At 43.9% G+C, this 12,816-nt stretch overlaps 1 protein-coding gene across 2 annotated transcripts in view; it reads left to right on the top strand.

The window, feature by feature from the left end:
• fhit (fragile histidine triad diadenosine triphosphatase) overlaps nt 1–12,816 on the top strand; it is a 346,540-nt gene that overhangs the window by 276,839 nt on the left and 56,885 nt on the right. The gene's annotated exons all lie outside the window — the stretch shown is intronic.

Below are 12,816 nucleotides of genomic sequence, written 5' to 3'. Positions count from 1 at the left end.
GTTATTACTGTATCGGCAAGTTATGAGTTTTAAGAAGCAGCAAGAATGCACATTCAAGAGTTACCTTAAGTCACAGATACCATCACTCGGGTCGCGGGCATGCTGGAGCCTATCCCAGCTATCATCGGGCAGGAGGCGGGGTACACCCTGAACTGGTTGCCAGCCAATCGCAGGGCACATACAAACAAACAACCATTCACACTCACATTCACACCTACGGGCAATTTAGAGTCTCCAATTCATGCATGTTTTTGGGATGTGGGAGGAAACCGGAGTGCCCGGAGAAAACCCACGCTGGCACAGGGAGAACATGCAAACTCCACACAGACGGGGCCGGGGATTGAACCCCGGTCCTCAGAACTGTGAGGCTGACGCTCTAACCAGTCGACCACCGTGCTGCAAAAATATAGTATTGCATAAAAATTTAATCGACTTATGAAGATCTAGTAATGTTCACTTCATTTTCTACATGTGCCTAGTAATTCTCCAAACCTAAACTGAACCATACAAACCAAAGTCAGAACAATTTTGAATAGTACATGTATATTATTAGAAAGAAAGTGATCACCTGCCCTGTAAATGTATAAACTTTATACTGTACATTAAACACACAAAAAAAAACCTAACCATAAAAAACAAGCTAGATCGGATTCCACCAAACCAAACCTTTGTCGTGAAACTTTTTACTAACGTATAATTACACATTTTGAACTGTATTACCACAGCAATTAAAGCTGAACCGGTGCTGCAATTCACAATTCAGGACTCCATATCCATCCATATTCACACCTCATCAACTCTCAAGACAAAACAGCAAAATTGCTCCAGTCTTTTTTCACTTTCAAACCTTCTGATTTTGGCTTAGGGCCCGCATGTTTGATACCCCTGATTTAAATGTTTCAGATACATGCTGAGACAAATGCAGCCCTATGGGGGGCACAAGTCAGTGCATACTGTAGGCCGGTCCCAAGCCCGGATAAATGCAGAGGGTTGCGTCAGGAAGGGCATCCGGCTTAAAACCTTGCCAAACAAATATGAGCGTTCATCCAAAGAATTCCATACCGGATCGGTCGTGGCCCGGGTTAACAACGTCCGCCACCGGCGCCGTCAACCTGCAGGGCGCTGTTGGAAATTCAGCTACTGTGGGTCGAAGTCGAAGTCAAAGAAGAAGAAGAAGAAGAAGAGGTGGAAAGCGGGTTCTTCGGCAGAAAGAGAAGAGGAAAACACAGAACCTAGAACTGAATGTGGGGACTTTGAATGTTGGGACTATGACAGGAAAATCTCGGGAGTTGGTTGACATGATGATTAGGAGAAAGGTTGATATATTGTGTGTCCAGGAGACCAGGTGGAAAGGCAGTAAGGCTAGAAGTTTAGGGGCAGGGTTTAAATTATTTTACCATGGTGTAGATGGGAAGAGAAATGGAGTCGGGGTTATTTTAAAAGAAGAGTTGGCTAAGAATGTCTTGGAGGTGAAAAGAGTATCAGATCGAGTGATGAGCCTGAAATTTGAAATTGAGGGTGTTATGTGTAATGTGATTAGTGGCTATGCCCCACAGGTAGGATGTGACCTAGAGGTGAAAGAGAAATTCTGGAAGGAGCTAGATGATGTAGTTCTGAGCATCCCAGACAGAGAGAGAGTCGTAATTGGTGCAGATTGTAATGGACATGTTGGTGAAGGTAATAAGGGTGATGAAGAAGTGATGGGTAAGTACGGTATCCAGGAAAGGAACTTGGAGGGACAGATGGTGGTAGACTTTGCAACAAGGATGCAAATGGCTGTAGTGAACACTTTTTTCCAGAAGAGGCACGAACATAGGGTGACCTACAAGAGGGGAGGTAGAAGCACACAGGTGGATTACATCTTGTGCAGACGATGTAATCTGAAGGAGGTTACCAACTGTAAGGTAGTGGTAGGGGAGAGTGTGGCTAGACAGCATAGGATGGTGGTGTGTAAGATGACTCTGGTGGTGGGGAGGAAAATTAGGAAGACAAAGGCAGAGAAGAGAACCATGTGGTGGAAGCTGAGACAGGACGAGTGTTGTGCAGCTTTTCGGGAAGAGGTGATACAGGCTCTCGGTGGACGGGAAGAGCTTCCAGAATACTGGACCACTGCAGCCAAGGTGATCAGAGAAGCAGGCAGGAGAGTACTTGGTGTATCTTCTGGCAGGAAAGGAGAGAAGGAGACTTGGTGGTGGAACCTCACAGTACAGGAAATCATACAAGGAAAACGGTTAGCTAAGAAGAAGTGGGACACTGAGAGGACCGAGGAGAGGCGAAAGGAATACATTGAGATGCGACACAGGGCAAAGGTAGAGGTGGCAAAGGCAAAACAAGAGGCATATGATGACATGTATGGCAGGTTGGACACTAAAGAAGGAGAAAAGGATCTATACAGGCTGGCCAGACAGAGGGATAGAGATGGGAAGGATGTGCAGCAGGTTAGGGTGATTAAGGATAGAGATGGAAATATGTTGACTGGTGCCAGCAGTGTGCTAGGTAGATGGAAAGAATACTTCGAGGAGTTGATGAATGAGGAAAATGATAGAGAAGGGAGAGTAGAAGAGGCAAGTGTGGTGGACCAGGAAGTGGCAATGATTAGTAAGGGGGAAGTTAGAAAGGCATTAAAGAGAATGAAAAATGGAAAGGCAGTTGGTCCTGATGACATTCCTGTGGGGGTATGGAAGCATCTAGGAGAGGTGGCTGTGGAGTTTTTGACCAGCTTGTTCAATAGAATTCTAGTGTGTGAGAAGATGCCTGAGGAATGGAGGAAAAGTGTACTGGTGCCCATTTTTAAGAACAAAGGTGATGTGCAGAGCTGTGGCAACTATAGAGGAATAAAGTTGATGAGCCACACAATGAAGTTATGGGAAAGAGTAGTGGAGGCTAGACTCAGGACAGAAGTGAGTATTTGCGAGCAACAGTATGGTTTCATGCCTAGAAAGAGTACCACAGATGCATTATTTGCCTTGAGGATGTTGATGGAAAAGTACAGAGAAGGTCAGAAGGAGCTACATTGTGTCTTTGTAGATCTAGAGAAAGCCTATGACAGAGTACCCAGAGAGGAACTGTGGTACTGCATGCGGAAGTCTGGAGTGGCAGAGAAGTATGTTAGAATAATACAGGACATGTACGAGGGCAGCAGAACAGCGGTGAGGTGTGCTGTCGGTGTGACAGAAGAATTTAAGGTGGACGTGGGACTGCATCAGGGATCAGCCCTGAGCCCCTTCCTTTTTGCAGTGGTGATGGATAGGCTGACAGATGAGGTTAGACTGGAATCCCCGTGGACCATGATGTTTGCAGATGACATTGTGATCTGCAGTGAAAGCAGGGAGCAGCTGGAGGGACAGTTAGAAAGATGGAGGCATGCACTGGAAAGAAGAGGAATGAAGATTAGCCGAAGTAAAACAGAATATATGTGCATGAATGAGAGGGGTGGTGGGGGAAGAATGAGGCTACAGGGAGAAGAGATGGCAAGGGTAGAGGACTTTAAATACTTGGGGTCAACCGTCCAGAGCAATGGTGAGTGTGGTCAGGAAGTGAAGAAACGGGTCCAAGCAGGTTGGAACGGGTGAAGGAAGGTGTCAGGTGTGTTATGTGACAGAAGAGTCTCTGCTAGGATGAAGGGCAAAGTTTATAAAACAGTGGTGAGGCCAGCCATGATGTATGGATTAGAGACAGTGGCACTGAAGAGAAAACAGGAAGCAGAGCTGGAGGTGGCGGAAATGAAGATGTTGAGGTTCGCTCTCGGAGTGACCAGGTTGGATAAAATTAGAAATGAGCTCATCAGAGGGACAGCCAAGGTTCGATGTTTTGGAGACAAAGTTAGAGAGAGCAGACTTCAATGGTTTGGACACGTCCAGAGGAGAGAGAGTGAGTATATTGGTAGAAGGATGATGAGGATGGAGCTGCCAGGCAAGAGAGCTAGAGGAAGACCAAAGAGAAGGTTGATGGATGTCGTGAGGGAAGACATGATGGCAGTTGGTGTTCGAGAGGAGGATGCAGGAGATAGGCTCTCATGGAAAAGGATGACGCGCTGTGGCGACCCCTAACGGGACAAGCCGAAAGGAAAAGAAGAAGATACATGCTGAGACACTGTAACACACAAGTGTTCTCTTGTTGACTCCTACATTCTTCCAATAGCATTTCCTTTATAATATTTGGCAAGACTTGAATGCAGATTAGTTTCTTTCACAACCAGCTCATAGCTCCTCTTCAAGGCCTGCACCTGAGTACCAACTTTTGCATTCACTTTACATTTATCAAAAATACAGGTGCTCATGTCAGTTTTATGGGGCAAATATGGAGTAGGGCATGCATCATTTCAAGCACTGTGTCTGCTTATGATTATTTATCTTCAGCTTTTGTGTTAGTTTCATACAAGGCTATATTTCAATCAAAGAATGTATGCAGCCAAGTCCCGAAATAATTTGAGCTCCAATATAGAATGCAGTGTTTTTATATTAGGAACTGTAGCAGTGCATTTTCATGCCCTTCAGTTCAGGTAAAGGGTCTCACAAAGTCGTAGATCACAACTTGTATAAGGCTGCAGGCACTCTTTGAGATAAGCTGCTTTGCCTCCTGTTGCATGCCATACCGTGGGTGCCTTAGTGTCAGTTAAGCCTGATTGATAATATAGACACAATTTGAATGCATGTTTATTTTGTGGGGATGGGTTTCTGGTTGTGGTATTTATTTATTTATTTATTTTTTGTGGGTGCTTACTGTTCTTACCTCATTGACATTATGATGAGAATTTAAACTCTTCTCCTATAAATGTGTCTTGACAAGGAAGGATTTAAGTCATGTTGCTGCTATTATGACCTTGATGTTCTCACAGTGTAGCTCTTTTTGGATAATCACTGACAGTCAGTTTTAAAGACCATCTAATCTTCTCAAACAGTCACTCTCTGATTTAGATGACTTGAGTCTTGCTCAGAGGCACAATGCCTGTCAAATCTCAATAGTGTAATGAAAGGAAATTCTGATTCAACCTCCTTTTTTCTTTGTGATGGCAGGAATGATGTGTGTTCAAAATGCAAGTGTTTGAGGGAGTTGACACTTTTGAGCTTGAGGCAAACTCCCAGTGAGTGTGGGCTTTTGTTCTTCTGAAAGGAACATGACAGGGAACAATTATTCTCCTGACATTCTTCCCATCCTGCCTGCCTGAATGCTTGCTGGTAGCTGGGGTTGGTCAAAACAAAGTTCTTTCATTGGCAGAGGTCTATTGAATGCAGGGTTGACAGTTTAATTTGTTTCATACATTAGCTTTCATTTCAGGTGCACAATCAGTTCACTGTTTCAAGGATAGAATAATGTTATCACACTGCGTAATATGCTGTGAGTTACCCAAATATGCCCACGAATGTTGCCAGTGGTTTTAACCTCGTTGCGAACCCTCTGTATTTACAAACCCAATTCCAATGAAGTTGGGACGTTGTGTTAAACATAAATAAAAACAGAATACAATGATTTGCAAAGCATGTTCAACCTATATTTAATTGAATACACCACAAAGACAAGATATTTAATGTTCAAACTAATAAACTTTATGGTTTTTAGCAAATAATCATTAACTTAGAATTTAATGGCTGCAACACGTTCCAAAAAAGCTGGGACAGGGTCATGTTTACCACTGTGTTACATCACCTTTTCTTTTAACAACATTCAATAAACGTTTGGGACAAACAGCTGGGTTAGGCTCCAGCACGCCTGCGACCCTAGTGAGAATAAGCTCAAGATTATATATAAGGGATGTAACGATATCTATATCCCACGGTTCGGTTTTATAAATTATTTATAAATGATTATTTTTGTTTGTGAGAAAGCTCATGGTATTGCAGGAAGATTAACGGTATTGCAGGAAGGTTTACGGTACAGGTGGAGCCAAGAGACAAACGCAGGAGAACCGAAAAACCTCTTTTTTTTCTTGCTGATCGAGTCCTTCTCGATAGGCTTTAATAGTTTCTGTATGTTTTCCCACACGTTTTTGTAAAAAAAGATACATTCAAATCATATATTACCGTGCACTTCTATGCCTGTCCATCCAATGTTTGCATTCGTATACAATACCTCCAAAACACTGTTATTGCTGCAGCAATACTCATGATTCTGATTCTGAAATAAAGATGATTCTGATAACAAAATTATTCATTGAGAAATTGTTCACTAATTTAACAGTATTTATTGTAATTTTTTTAAAATTTATAACATGAGAAATTGGATGCTGCCTACTGACAGTGGTTTCAATGCTTGAGTCCAAAAATTCATCCATCCATTTTCTACACCGCATATCCTCACTGGGGTCGCGGGTATGCTGGAACCTATCCAAGCTAACTGCGGGCAGGAGGTGGGATACACCCTGAACTGGTTGCCAGCCAATCCCATTCGCAGGGCAAATACAGTATAAACAATCATTCACCCTCACATTCATACCTATGGAAAATTTAGAGTCTTCAATTAACCGATCATGCATGTTTGGGGATGTGGGAGGAAACCGGAGTACCTAGAGAAAACCCACGCAGGCACCGGGAGAACATGCAAACTCCACACAGGCAATGCCGGATTTGAACCTGGGTCCTCAGAACTGTGAGACGGATGTGCTAACCAGTTGCTCACCATGCTGCCACCAAAAATTCAAGTCGTCAGAAATGCAGGAACACAAAGGAATCATTTGTTTCTTTTCCCCCTCTTAGTGATATTGTAAGATGATTTATTTTTCTGGGTAGCCTCAGTCTGGGATATGTTTTCATTTGAAATGTGGGCATTTCATTTGAAGAGAGGGAACTATGTTCGATGATTTATTTTTGCATCGATGTTGGTTATTGTATTTGTACGAAGTGGACCTATTATTTAAATTTTTGGGATGGATTGGCGGATGGATATGTTATAACGTTATTCTCCATTCACATCTTTCGACTTGAGATAAACACTCACTAGCACGCCACTAAAAAGTGATACTGTTACAATATGATCGTCTCTTCAACGAGAGCCGATTTATATGGCTTCCTGGTGGCGGCTGCCGTGAGCTAGGATGTGGGCTGCACGAAGGAGGTTTACTGGCACCCGATCGCGGCCCGTGGGTCTGTGTTTGCTGGGACAGAGGCAGGCGCGAAAAACAAGGCGCCTCTTGGTCAATCCATTGTGAAACGATGCTCTGACAGGTGTAGTACGCCATAGCAAGTTGCAATGCTTCTGCATCCCTTCCAATGCGAGCCTTTCGGTCAGCCAATCACTGTAGTTCTTGTGACGCAGCCACATGGTCATGTGGGCCAGTCAGCCAATCAGTGGATTTCAATTGGTTTAAGCACAAAGGCAAATTATTTTATACCGACGCAAGACCAGGACAATGTCAATGCGCGATGTTGCAATATAGTGACTATTGTTCAGTTCAGTTTATTTTTGAAAGGGGACAATGCAATTTCATAAAACACATGAAGTACACATGGTTAAAAAAGCCAGAATTAGCCAGAAGGCTAGTTTTCATCTGTAGTCCCCTGGCCATGATGTAAAAAAGCAGTAAAATACATCTACAAGACAATATAATACAGGATACATAATCAAACTATACTATTAAGAGAGAATAAAACCATAATTTTTTTGATCATAACAAAAAGACAACATAACATACTTGTCTTTTAGTGTTGGCAGCTATACGTGTTAACTAGCCACATTTTCAGTTTTTTTGTGAAGGCCTTGTATGTTGTAAGCAGTTTAACCTCCTTAGGTACTGAGTTCCACTCACCAGCGCTCCTCACTGACCAGGCTGACTTACTGAAAGTGCTCCTGCGCAGAGGAATGAGACAGTCACCTCTGACAGAGCCTCGAGTGACACGCTCAGAGCTGTTTCTTTGGCTGATGAACTCAGCCAGAGGAGCTGGGGCCAAATCATGCAGTACTTTATAAATCAAATTTAAATCTGCAAATATGTGAAGACGGTCCCAGTTTAAAAGACTGTATTTTTTTAAAATTGCACAGTGATGATAGTGCCTTGGTTTTTTATCCATCACTTTAATTACTTGTTTGTACAAAACTTCCAATGTTTTTTTTGCATTCTGACCAGCCTGGGACCAACTGGTTCTGCAATAGTTAAAGTGACTAAGAATCATCGAATGCAGGTAAATTTTTGCAGCTTCAGTTGACATTTCATTCCAAATTGCACGAAAATTTGCGAGGTTTAATTTGATATTTTTACACAATTTGTCAATATGGGCTTTAAAGGAAAGCTGTGAATCAATTATTAACCCAAGATATTTGTATTGGCTGACAATTTGCATTTTTTCTCCATTAACAAGTATGTCGGGGTCAGGTGATACTCTATTTGTTTTAGTGAGATACATGCCTACAGTTTTAGAAACGTTTAGCTGTAGACAGCACTCCTGCAACCAAGTTGTGACACAGGACATTGTATTAGTGAGTTTAGCAGCAACAGTATCTTTGGAGCGACCATGAACAAAGAAAACTGTGTCGTCTGCATACATTACGCACTCTGCTTCAGAGCAAACAGTGGGCAAATCGTTGATATAAAGACTAAATAAAAGGGGGCCCAATATTGATCCCTGAGGGACTCCAGAGGTTAGCCTAAGAGACTCTGATCTGCAGTTGTTAACTGATACAGATTGTGTTCGGTCATGCAGATATGATTCAATCCAGCTCACAGCTTTGCGAGAGAAGTTAAATTTTGAGAGCTTGGTAAGAAGAACAGAGTGATTTACTGTATCAAAAGCTTTCCTGAGGTCCAAGAACACCGCCCCTACAACTCCACCCTTGTCGAGAGAAGATTTTATTTTCTCAATGAAGAGGCATGTAGCCATTTCAGTGGAATGCTTGGATCTGAAACCAAACTGCATGGCGTGGAGAGAGGGGGAGCTGCTGATTAAATAATGGACAATCTGCTCTGACACCCATTTTTCTGCAACTTTGGAAATGGCCGGAAGAATGCTTATAGGTCGGTAGTTATTCAGAGAAGTTGAGTCACCGGATTTAAAGACAGGGGTAACAATAGCAGATTTCCAGGCCTTTGGAAAGTGACCAGATGAAATTGAAAGATTAATGATTGAGGCAATAGGAGGAGCAAGAGTTGAACCTAGATCTTTGAGCATGCTCGTGTCCATTCCAAAAACATCCTTTGCCTTAGATGGTTTGAGTGAATGAATTAAATCGATAACTTTGGTCTCAGTAATATTTGTAATAGTAAAGAACTGCGTTGTAGACAATGCAGGGTATTCCTTCATTTGTTTTACTGCAAACTTAGAAGAGATTTCTGACACAGATTCAATGAAGTAGTTGTTAAAAGCATCAGCCATCACTTGAGGTTCCGTCAGGATGTTTCCATTTAATTGAATTTGCATTAGTTTTGTTTTGTTATTTTGTGTAACACCCAATAGTTTTTTAATATAATTCCAGGTTATTTTTGAATTTCCCTTCGCACTATTCAGAGCAGTAATGAAAAAGTCAGCTTTAGATTTTCTTATTTCTTTCACTACCCTATTTCTCAGTGAGATAAAGTGCTGTCTATTGTATCCTGATTTGACCGACAACTTCAAGGAATGATCGCGTTCTTTCATCAGTTTCAGAATAAATGTGTTTAACCAAGGCAGGCCATTCTTTCTAGCTTTTAGTTTAATTATCCGTGTAAATTGTATAATAATTTCTTGTATTTTGTTGGCAAATTTAGAACAATCCTCATCTAAATTTTTACCAGCGAGTAATACATCCCAGTTTACTTCTTGGATGGAATCTTGGAAATTTTGTTGTTCATGTTTTGGTATCCTATTGGATTCAGTGGTGGCCAAGGGTTTGAAGCGCTTTTTATTTAATTTTCTTGAAACCATTATAAGATTGTGATCAGACAATCCTGTGAGCATATTGTATGGCTTCAAGATCCTTTCTGGCCTATTAGTAAAGGCTAGATCAATCTGAGTTCGGGTGGAGTTTGTAATTCTCGTAGGGCCATTAATAACCTGAGTCATATCCATATCATCCATAACCCTTTTCAATTTTTTCCTAACTCTGTTAACTTCCCAATTAACATTTAGGTCACCCATTATTATCACCTCTTTTGCAAGATTGAGTTGTTTCAGTAACATTTCCAGCTTTTCATAGAAAGCGGCATTTGATGAGGGAGGCCTATAAATAACTACAAGAATAAAAGACATTTGCTGTGACAAAGAAACAGTTAGTCCAAGAAATTCTAATCCATTCTCATCTGTAACATGTATTTCATTACAATTAAAAGTGACCTTGGCATAAATCATAACACCTCCTCCCTTAGAACCCTGTCTGTCGTTTCTAAACATTTTATAACCAGGTACAGATAGTATTGCTGAGGGCGAAGATTCATGGAGCCATGTCTCAGATAGGCAGAGGAAGTCAATATTTGAGTCAGTGAGAAGGTGATTGACCTGATCACTTTTCGTTAAAATGCTTCGTATATTTAAGTGTGCACAAAGAATGCCTTTTGGTTTACGTGTTGAGTCCCATATTAATTTAGAGTTATTAACGGTTTGGAACGCCCTCCATTTCCGGTGCTTTAGTATTGTGGGGTTTTGCAGCCCCCTGTTTCTTTTATTGGCAATGTTTGCATATAGCTTTACGCTGCCAGCTTCCGCATCAGCCGTCGGTGGTGGTGGTGGAGGCCCAGCCGTCGGTGGTGGTGGTGGTGGAGGCCCAGCCGTCGGTGGTGGTGGTGGTGGAGGCCCAGCCGTCGGTGGTGGTGGAGGCCCAGCCGTCGGTGGTGGTGGTGGAGGCCCAGCCGTCGGTGGTGGTGGTGGAGGCCCAGCCGTCGGTGGTGGTGGTGGAGGCCCAGCCGTCGGTGGTGGTGGAGGAGGCCCAGCCGTCGGTGGTGGTGGTGGAGGCTCAGCCGTCGGTGGTGGTGGTGGAGGCCCAGCCGTCGTTGGTGGTGGTGGAGGCCCAGCCGTCGTTGGTGGTGGTGGAGGCCCAGCCGTCGGTGGTGGTGGTGGAGGCCCAGCCGTCGGTGGTGGTGGAGGAGGCCCAGCCGTCGGTGGTGGTGGTGGAGGCTCAGCCGTCGGTGGTGGTGGTGGAGGCCCAGCCGTCGTTGGTGGTGGTGGAGGCCCAGCCGTCGTTGGTGGTGGTGGAGGCCCAGCCGTCGTTGGTGGTGGTGGAGGCCCAGCCGTCAGTGGTGGTGGAGGAGACCCAGCCGTCGGTGGTGGAGTAGGCCCAGCCGTCAGAGGTGGAGGCCCATTGGCACACATGATAACACTTGCCTGTGCGCGGCTGGGCTTAGTCTTCGACGGAGCCGGCAGATTCAGTCACTTCGTCCTTCGTGCGCCGCCGACGAGGAGCTCCCTCCGCCGCGTTGTGACCAGCTAGCTGGCGGCACGTTAGCTCGGCGGCTAGCGAGGTTAGCCGAGTAGAAAGAGGAGGACGCGTTTCACACCGGCGGACTTCGCTGCCTCGCCAAAAGGTCCGCCGCGCCGGCCGGTTCCCTCACACCTGGGCGATGGGTTGTGCTCTGTGCGCGGCTGGGCTTAGTCTTCGACGGAGCCGGCAGATTCAGTCACTTCGTCCTTCGTGCGCCGCCGAAGGACGAATTGTGAGATCCCTAATATATATACACGTGTGTGTGTGTCACGTGGGTCGCAGGTGTGCTGGAGCCTATCTCAGCTGACTGTGGGTGAGAGGTTCGGTAAATCCTGAACTGGTTGCCAGCCAATCCCAATCACAGAACACATACAGTACAGACAATCAGTCACCCTCACAGTCACACCTACGGACAATTTAGAGTATGCAATTAACCTACCGTGCAGGTTTCTGGGATGTGAGAAGACACCGGAGTACACAGAGAAAAGCCACACAGGCGCAAGGAGAACATGCAAACTCCACACAGGGGGATTTGAACCAGATTTCCCAGAACTGTGAGGCAGATGTGCTAACCAGTTGGCCAACGTGCGGCGAGAAAAATCTGGTCATTCTTTCAGATATTTCAGATATATTATCAGATAGATAAAGTTTAGGAGGAAATCAACACTTAGTGCCTCTTCAGATTGTTTTTTTTGTTTTTTTTTGCTTAGGAAGTTTTCTTTAATTTGCTGTCCGAGCAACATGATCCAGAAGTACTTGTAGGAAAGGTTGTTCGAAAAGGAAAGCTACCTTCTTGCAACATTATGTCACTCTGCGTATTCTCCAATATCCTAACCTTTATGCCACCTTTTCTTAACCTTTGTTAGAATACGTCATTTGGTCTAGTAGACATGAAAACCTGTTCTGATCAGCTGCATGGCCTTGCAGAGTGCTGGATCGTATGCCGTTGTGCTGGAACAGTTTTGCTGTGCAACAGGGGTTTGAAATACTCTCACTGCTTATTTTTTTATTTTTATTGAAAATGCTGCCGGACAAAAAAGGGTTTTAGGGGACAGACAGAGGGACAGAGTGGACTAGGGGTGAGAACCACAGAAGAGCAATAGTGAGACAGTCTAGATATTTGAACACATTACAACAACTATTTGTAGACTGGAGGTGGGGGTAGGGCACCTGGTGAGGACATGCAATAACTAACCAAGAGAACAAGAGAGGACAGAAAAGGGCAGGACAGGATGTGGGAAAATGAACAAGGCAGTGCTACTGACTAGTGGTGCGGTGGGAGTTTTTTTTTTAAGTGTCTAAAAACCTGTGAGTTAATATGTTAGTATAACCTGTGTTGCTGTTAGTGATCCCAGCACAAGTAATTAAAGCCTATCGTGTGTCTATCAAACTTATTAATGAATGAACACCATATCACATGCATGTTAATAAACTGGTGTATGGAGTTGCTGAGCCAGCAAATTGAGGAAGGGTGAGCTCGGTGCCCCCCAACCACAA

This window comes from Phyllopteryx taeniolatus, chromosome 9 (genome assembly GCF_024500385.1).
Source record: "Phyllopteryx taeniolatus isolate TA_2022b chromosome 9, UOR_Ptae_1.2, whole genome shotgun sequence".
NCBI classification, from domain to species: Eukaryota; Metazoa; Chordata; class Actinopteri; order Syngnathiformes; family Syngnathidae; genus Phyllopteryx; species Phyllopteryx taeniolatus.
The sequence above is the reverse complement of the archived record's forward strand: the minus strand, read 5'-3'. Positions and strand labels throughout refer to the sequence as shown.